Source organism: Electrophorus electricus, chromosome 12 (genome assembly GCF_013358815.1).
Source record: "Electrophorus electricus isolate fEleEle1 chromosome 12, fEleEle1.pri, whole genome shotgun sequence".
NCBI lineage: Eukaryota > Metazoa > Chordata > Actinopteri > Gymnotiformes > Gymnotidae > Electrophorus > Electrophorus electricus.
Window position 1 is genome coordinate 21483421 of NC_049546.1, and position 9093 is coordinate 21492513.

At 48.7% G+C, this 9093-nt stretch overlaps 1 protein-coding gene across 1 annotated transcript in view; it reads right to left on the minus strand.

Annotated features, from left to right (window-relative positions):
- Positions 1 to 8030: 8030 nt before the first annotated feature.
- Positions 8031 to 9093, minus strand: part of lonrf1 (LON peptidase N-terminal domain and ring finger 1) — a 12001-nt gene continuing 10938 nt past the window's right edge. The window contains exon 12 of the mRNA XM_027024085.2: positions 8031 to 9093. This exon is cut by the window's right edge and continues 787 nt beyond it. The gene's annotated coding sequence lies outside the window, so the exon portion shown is untranslated.

A 9093-nucleotide genomic window follows, 5' to 3' on the forward strand; every position in this document is an offset into this window, starting at 1 on the left:
GTACTGGGCTTGTAATTGGAAGGCTGCCGCTTCAAGTCCCACCACTGCCAAGTTGCCACTGTTGGGCCTCTGAGCAAGACCCTTAACCCTCAATTGCTCCAGTTGTGTTCAGCCATAACTGTAAGTTGCTTTGGATAAAAGTGTCAGGTAAATGTAAAACGCATGGGCTGCAGGAATGCACTGGACGGTGTGTGGGCATGGATATCTGTGGCGATGTCCACCATGGAAATAAGCAGGAAGGTCTGATCTGAGCCCTTTGTCCTGGGCAGTATGTGTACGTATACGTGTGCGTGGATGGATCAAAAGACTCCTGTCAGTCTGGCTGAGAGTTACGAGGAATGAGGCCACACCAGGTGTCAAAGTGTGTGTGTGTTGGGAAGAAAGTAGGGAGATAACAGCTGGGAGAGAAATGAGGGGAGGGTGAGAGGGATTGCAAGATCATAAGTGAGGGAGAGAGAGAATGGAAAGAAGAAAAAAATGAGAAGAGTGTCTTTTAGAGTTGACTCATCAGTGTGCCCCACTGCTCTAGGCTGACAGGAGAGGCCTGTTAATCACAGAGCCTCATCAGCCCGGTGACAGAGACAGACTCTTCTGTCTGCCCTCCTGCGTGCCACCGCGCCGCGTGTGCTGTGCTAACATCACCCACGCTGTCCCGAGAGGACCACGGAGGGGACAAGACGGGGAGAACGACCTCCGCCACTCGCGAGGCGACCGGAACGACGCACCCGGGACCACTGAGGGAGGCAGGAAGAGGGATGGCACTGTGCGTGCGCCCAGACGGAACGACAGATGAGCGGCTCGCAGTGCCACGCCGAAGCCTCGGCCGTCGCCTCAGCGAGGAGGGGAACGTGGCCTGGCTGGACGGGATGTCTGACCTCCACGCCGTCGCTAAAGCAACCGGGGTCGTCGCTGTGAAGTGCACCATGGGGAAAACAAGGGTCATGATAGCTGCTTTATAGCAGTAGTCAATCAAAAAAGCAGGAGAATGACAAACTGAAGTGTGTGAGGTGACAAACAGAAGTGTTATCCCTCATATATTTTTCATAAGTTTACAGTCTTAACGGTGATGAATTTAAATTCAAAGCAAACCCAGTAAGAGCAGGCACACGATGCCTTTCTGGGATGATTTTCCCTGGATCAAGAGAAATACGGGAAAGGCAAGAGCAGGAAATCCAACACCTGCTGTGAAAGGACGTCATAAGTCACGGGAAGGTTTGTGCGTGTTAGGAGCACTGCAGTCCAGGAGCACTGTGGAAGCACACCGTCAGAAAACATCAGGATTGCCCTGTCTCGTCTTCAGGACATCCTGACCAGATCTGTCTCGTCTTCAGGACATCCTGAACTGCCCTGTCTCATCATCAGTGCCTCTGCTCTCACACCTGCAGGCAGGACGCTGGCCAGGACCCAGCGGGACTCAGCGGTAGGCGACTGCACTTGCTAACACCCCCGAGTCACATGATACGAGCTGCTTGAAACAGCCTGCTGAGTCTTGGAGCAGCTAATGGAATGAGCCAAGCTTTTCCTCCCGAGAGCACCTAAAAGCCTGGAGGACTCCCCTCCTGACGTCGTCCCCTCGCGTCCCCTGCGTCTGGGCTCCTCTGCCTGTGTGAGTCACTGTGTCTCGGAGCTTGGCGAAACCAGCTGATTCTCCCGTGGCCGTCAGATGATCCATTACGGTTATTAATCTGATGTCAAAGAGCAGCTGATTTCAGATGACTATAAAATGCATCCGAATCTTCCACTGCTAAATCAGAACAAAATGACTACACATAAGGTGAGAAGTGTCACAAGACTCCACATCCAAACGGAGAAGCAGCAGATTTACAGGAACACTGACTGGTACTGTGTTTGTCACCTTTAGTCGCAGGGTTGAAAGTAAAGACTTTTCATCCTCTCACTCTTTACATGGAGGCTGCGAGTTTCTTTTTTCGACACTGTAAGGGTTTTTTTAAGACGTGGCATTTTTGATGATTGTTCTAATCCCAGGAAGGCCCTCTTAGTCTGAACTCTCCTTATCACGTCTCCACAGTCATTCTCTCATTAAAAGGCAATCACAGGCCACCAGCTCTAATACACCTGCAAGCCCTTCCTTCCAACTGGGGGAAATGAACATTTCTCATTCTCGTAATCCACTCTTTAAATCACTCCACTTACATTTATGTTTCTTTTTTTGTTTTTCGCTCCGTGGCAGCCTTCACCGGGCGTTAGAGGGATTAGACATTTCTGCACTGGATCGAGGGATTCATATTTAAATTGCCTGGCAGGAATCAAGCCTGGATGTCAGGCCAAGGTCTGGAACCATCGAAGCACCCAGTTGCTTCCATTATCACGCCCCTAGTGCAGAGACTTCTGGCCGAGCGCCACCTGCCCTAGTAGAGAAGGTGAGGCATGTTAACTCCGTGAGGGCACTTCAACGTACGGGCCTTGTAGCTTGTTCACTGAAGGCCCCTGCAGTGGTCCAAACCATTTTAGGGGGACGTTCCCCGGCCGAGGCCACGGTTGGAACCGACTCAGGCGAGTGTAAACAGGGCCAGATCACAGCTGTGATAATTGTTCAGGCAGTGCAGGTAGTAAGTGCCAATTACATCAACCGACATAATTAGCGAGCTAAATATGGATGATTCCCCATCTCCCAACAGGTGGCTCCTTAAATCCGTATAAAAAATCCTCTTTCATCTCTGCTTATTAAGTTTGAATCTTGAATAATATTGTGAGTGTGTTAGCTTCTTCATCATGACAGCCATGATGTCTTATTGGCCCTCAGACTCTGGTCTGGCCTCATACACACATCGCCACTGTTAGCCATTTGTTATCCGTTGTCTGTGCCAAATTCACACATGATGTCCCACGCTCCGTCAAACTGCGATTTTTTTTTTTAACCGCTCGTGAAGGTAGGTGGCCATTATCAGCAAGGCTGCGTGTTCCTCTAGTGCACGCGGACTACGTCAGGATCTGCAGGAGCATCGTTTCTGCTTGTCCCAATTCTTTCGGATTCGGCAGTCGGGTCCTATCAGGACTGTCATTATTCACTAGCACGCTTTCCCTCTTCCCTAAAGCTGCGGCAGGCCTGGGGTGCCTCGCCGGAGCGACAGTTAGCGGCGGTAACAAACGTTCGCGCTCACGTCAAAGCGCGAGACAAGGAACGGCGAGAACTGTCACGCCAGTATCGCTCATGGTTCTGCCATCGTCTTTTGCTCCGTTATCAGTTGACAGGGCTTTGGTACCAGGACCTGGGAAACCAAAGGATTTTGAATGAATATGTGACCGCTGAATCCTCAGGAGGACTAGTATAAAGTTATTACAAAGTTAATATAAATTTAGCATAGGCTGTAAAGCTAGGAGCTCCGCCCCCATCGTCAGCCGTTAGGACGACGAATGCAACACGCAGCAGAGGCCGGTTTCACTAAAGCGGAGAAATGTATGTAAATGATATGCATAAAAAAAAAAAAAAAAAGACGAGGCGAGCGCCCCAGTCATGGCAAGCAGCGGCCACTGTGTAATTCAGAAATCCACGACCTCACGCCCTTTGTTCTGAACTCACTCCACGCAATCTGCTAGCGCTGTCGGCCGCGCAGCACAGCCCGCGAGCGGTGGGCATCTCCAGCTGCACGGAGCCGCGCACGCGGGTGGGAGCGGCTTTTACAGCCGGGGCCTGACGCGCGGCGCGTCTTGTGTCCTAGTGCTAAAAAAAAAAGAAAAGAAAAGAAAATTGGATGAAACACGTTTCCTCAGAAGTCTGAGACGATACATTATTGATGGAGCCTCTCACACAGAGGACTCTCGTGGGGTTTCTGCCATGGCGTTGCTGTGCACACCGAATCCGCTCCCCGGGTCCAGCATGGCCGTGCGCCTGCCTCTCTCCACGCTCACACGACGCTGCAGCCCCTTCTTTCGCCCAGCAGTGTTCTGTACGGTTTGGCGCGGATAAGTCCGGCCTTGGACCAAGCAGCGAGAAGGTCGGCTTCGCTGGAAAGGCGGAAATTTAGCTATGCAAATAATGTGTAGGTTTCCGAAAATATATACATCAGAAAAGACACGCAGTTTCATTTCTGCACCGATCCGTCGCGTTTTCCATGGCGCCCTTCGACCCAGAAGTGACTAGCGTTTTTTAAAATGCCCCGCAATGGCAGCAGGTGGGTCTTTTATTGAAAGGCGCAATCCGATTACCTCTCTGCGTCCCCCAGCCCCTAACGACCGCTGGCAACTCCGTCTCCATGACGATGTCCAGCCAAAAGAACACGAGAGGCGCCGATGAAAACGCGCGAGCACGTTCTCGTCAGTCAGAAGCAACGAGCCGAATCAAACCACAGTGTGCACGTGAGCTCCGCGTGTGTCTTAGCGACGCCTTACCGAGCTCACGCGAGTGTTTCCGTTTGCAACTCTTTCGTGTCCAACGTCGCACGTGTACGGCCGGCGCCCGAAGGACATCATTTATTGAGCCCATCTTCACTGCTTTCTAATTGAGCACTAAAAATGAGCACACGTTTTAATGTTATGCGAAAAAAAGGCGAATTGCAGAGACCTTACAGAGACGACTTTGCTTGCGAAACATCTCGGTTTGTTTTGGCGAGTGGTGTGTGGGCCGCCGCTGAGTCATAAATCCATAATGCCTGTTGTCCTGTCGGTCTGGTTATCAGGTGACCGTAGTACCGTTCCCAGTGTGCTGATGAGACACAGTGAGAGAGTCAGTCACAGAAGAGATCCAGTCCATAACATAAAATACCGGGAAATGCCAACAGAGTGTTTAAAGGCAGGTTCCTTAGCTCCTGTTTCAGACACTCCACACACACCATACTACCAGAGAAAGGGGAAATTCCATATAGAACAGCTATTCTGCAGAAACTCTGGGGTCACCATCTGTTGGCTTTTCTGCTCTGGGATCCGCCCAGCCTGTGTTTCTGGGTTATCTGTAAAAACCACCTTGGCTTTGTGAAACAACCCCCACTGAACAGAAGCACCGGGACATCACTGCTCTGGCAGGATGCTGGACAATACAAACTACATGTTATAAAGACGTTTATCATTCATATATTTGCCCAAGTGAACAAGTCTCCCATATAACCCTGCATTAACATTCATGCCCAGTTCCAAAGGCTCTTTCTCACCCTTCTCTGTCTTTTATTCCCTTCAACACTGAAAAAATGCTGTTATTTCCTCAAGAGCTAAAGGCTTCTTCCACTTTGAGACTGCATGTGCTGCGTTACGTTTCCATGCATTACCATGGGAGCAGTCCTACTGCGTCCTTAGACCGAGGACGTGGCCCCCAGAGCAGTGAATTAACAACACTCCCATATCCGAAAGCCTTTTCTGCTGTTTATTGTCTATGTTACATAGATCTGCTGTGGGGAAAAGGGGTTGTTGCCATGCCAACGCACTGGTCCAGTCATCACACACATGTAGAGGTAATTTGTGTGAAGAGCACGTTTCATCACAATTGATTTCCTCCAACTGTACATTCCCTCTCTCCGAAGTTGTTTATTTTGACTTCCCATTATGTGGAGCAGCGGGGGACTCGCGTCTGTGGACATCATGATCCGGGCCGGTGTCTCTTCTGCTCATCCCGAGTCTCTCGTCTGTCTGTCCTGCGTTCCAGAGCTCGTAGAAAAGGTCACTTTCTCCCCAAACGTCCATCACACGCATGGATATCAAATCACATTGTTTCAAAAGATACAGGTCTAAAGGTCGTTCTCTCTCTCCTCTCTCACGTGGCGGGGATGACAGCGGCCTCTGATACGCCGGCCACGTGAGGATCAGCCAGGTATATCAGCGACTATTCCCTTCTTACCTGCCGACGGTCCTCGTTTGGGGGGGACAGAGATAGATACAGAGAGCGAGGGAGGAGAGCAAAAGACACAGAGGAAGGGGGCAGGGATGCGAACAGAGAGAATATGCAGACAGTTTTTACACCTTTCTGGCATGTGCTCATTTAATCTTTGAGAAGGGTTTGCCTTTCACTCAAACCACAACTAATAAATAAACTATTTTGCCTGAAAGGCAACTGTTATTCAAATTAATAACCTTTTACTCTAAAATTTGACTGTCTTCAACTAGGGACCTTTTTGTGTGGAACTAAAAGGTGCATTTGTTCAATAATCTGTGGGACTACTGCGATTGCCTACTCCATGTGCAGGTGGCACCATGGAAATGACAATAATTCTGCCCTGAACTACCTTTGACGCACCTGCCCAACCTTAATCCATCATACCGTGAGCATCTCCACACCGTGCACTGATGTATTGTGCTAAGCTGTGCCACTTCAAGCACATGTACATGCAATGAGCACGAGCTCATGAGCAGCAAATCCTTTGCGATAATTTCTTAAATGCAAACTGGCCGTCATCCTCGCTACAGTAGCCACATGTGGGAGGGATAATGGATGATGGATCAGACTTGCTCACGGGGCTCCTCAAACCAGGCTTCCTGGTGTTAAAGCAGCGCACGTTCTGTAGCCCCCACCAAAGACGTCACACGCGTCTCATGTGTTCCTTTGTTTCTTGTTGGTCCACTCGGGCGGGTCGACAGGTCTCGCGGGTCCCCGGGGCATTCGTGCCTCCTGCTTCACGTAGACCTTCGTCCGTGACCTGCACGGGCCGTGGACGCAAGCTCTAGCTCGCGCGGCGTGGCGTCTGCACGCTTGTCCGAGCTCCCTTTGATCCTTGCTTTCTGCACTTAGAAACCTTTAGGACTGGGTGCAAGATGCATGTGAACATTATAAACGCGTACACCATCACACACCGACTGACGGATGAAGGACCCAGCGTATTAATTCCGGTAATGTTTCTGTCGCTCACGGCCCGTTTACGCATATTCAGCGGTACTATGTCGCCATCTGGTGGTTACTTTGGCAATATAGGGAATTATTATATTAAGCACACACATACACTAATTTATTATTTTATTATACTTATTATTAAGGGTTAGCAGAAGTAGTTGAGTAGATAAAATTGTGTATATATATATATATATATATATATATATATATATATATATATAGTAGACAGCAAAGGTACATATTTACTTTTTGACTTGCTTATTGTAGAAGGAAATAACGACCAGTTTTATTTTTGAACCCATTCCAAGAGTTCATGCAGCTTATTCTTTTGGGGCTTATTTTAGGTCTAATGATGCTGAATCTTACCTCATAACCTAGAACCCAGTCTTAGCCTACAACCTGCAGTCTTAGCCCACAACCTGCAGTCTTAGCCCACAACCTGCAGTCTTAGCCCACAACCTGCAGTCTTAGCCCACAACCTGCAGTCTTAGCCCACAACCTGCAGTCTTAGCCCACAACCTGCAGTCTTAGCTCACAACCTGCAGTCTTAGCTCACAACCTGGAGTCTTAGCCCACAACCTGGAGTCTTATATTCATGTTCATACTCATATTCATGGCTAAACCCAGATTCCTGCAATCTCTCATACAAACCTCCACCCTTATACAGCCATCTTATAATGATCCATTATAAAACACTAAAATCAGTGTTTTAACAGGGAAAGATGGGAATACAGAATGCCAGGAGTCACGGGTATAGTCATTGATAAACGCTGCATCTCAGTTTAACCTCAGCCCGAGTCACAGAGAAGCTTCCAGTTGCGTGAGGCATATGCCTGCCTGGATAAAGGACTGACATTCTGAACGTGTTTCATGCAACTAAAACTTACAGTGGAAAAAACCTCAGTGATTTTAAGGGTGGCGAGGAAGTGAAGCTGAGGCTGAAAGGCTCCAGGCCTGCAGACCTCTGGACTCCGCTGTTGTGGAGTGGCACTGCTATGCACGATGAAGGGCCTGGCAGCCTGGCCCCCCACACTGTAGGGAACCCAGTCCCTGCTCCCGCTCTTAAACCAAATCTGAGGAGGTGCAGCGATTGGATTACACATGCGTCTTACTTGCCTGGGCCGTGGCGTCAAAATGCCTCTCTGGCTCATCAGTGGATTACATGTCTTATTCGCATTGAGAGAAAGCTCAGAACCCATCTGCTCTTGAAAACAAACCGTGTTCCATTACAGAAAATCTAACCAAAATGATTCATGACTCAAACTACCATCCTTTTATTATTCGTGCTTGGTAGAAACGACTACAACCTGCAGCCCAGTCGAGCAGGTTCCTACATTAACAAAACAGGGTCAAATTTCCAGAGCAGTTCTGTTTCAAGGTCCCAGATACACACTTATTCAAGCACATCATTATGGTTTCTGCTCATATCCACAAACGCTAACTCAAGCACTGTGCAGAAAAGGCACTGTCCCAAGGCAAGTGGTGGTTAGGACTATAACATCATGGCAATAACACATTTTTTAAGCAAAGAATGAATCTGAAATGTATTAAAACAAAGAAAAACTATAGTACAAATTTCATGGTAAGAAACAGACAATTTCTTCTTCTTCTTTGTGCCTCGAAGCAAAACATCATATGTCATTTCATGCTAATATCAGAGCACATAGCTAACATTCCACACAAAGAAAGAAAAGTTCAGGACACAGTACAGACAGCGCATCCTAGCATCCAGATTAAGGTTTAAGAGCCAAGGGCACTAATCCCATTCAGATATCCAGAGATCTGAAAGCTCAGCTGACCCCAAAGCAGGGCTTACTGCAGCCTTGGGACGTCTCCAACCACGACAATTGTGGCTGCGTTCAGCCCTTGTCTGTATTCTGCACACCTCACGCTTCTATTCCCTCTCTCTGGGCCAGCGCACATACACTGAATGAGATATTTTAATGCTTGGCTTTAAAGCAGAAGCAAGCAGAGCTTGAGAGGGACTCTGAAGGTGCCTCTGAGGTGAGGGGTTTTTAAGGTTATTCCCTACAGCCATTACTGCACTCTCACACCTTCTTTACACATTTTTGTACTAAAGTTGAATTTTTGGCAGAATTTCAAGGCTCTGCTCATGAAAGATCACATCGTGGAATGCATTTCATTCAATGCACCGCCTCCTTCAAAGCACAGTATCTCCTGGACAGTTTCAACATGAGAGCGCTGGATCTCCTGGACAGTCTGAGCATGAGAGCGCTGGATCTCCTGGACAGTCTCAGTATGAGAGCGCTGGATCTCCTGGACAGTCTGAGCATGAGAGCGCTGGATCTCCTGGACAGTCT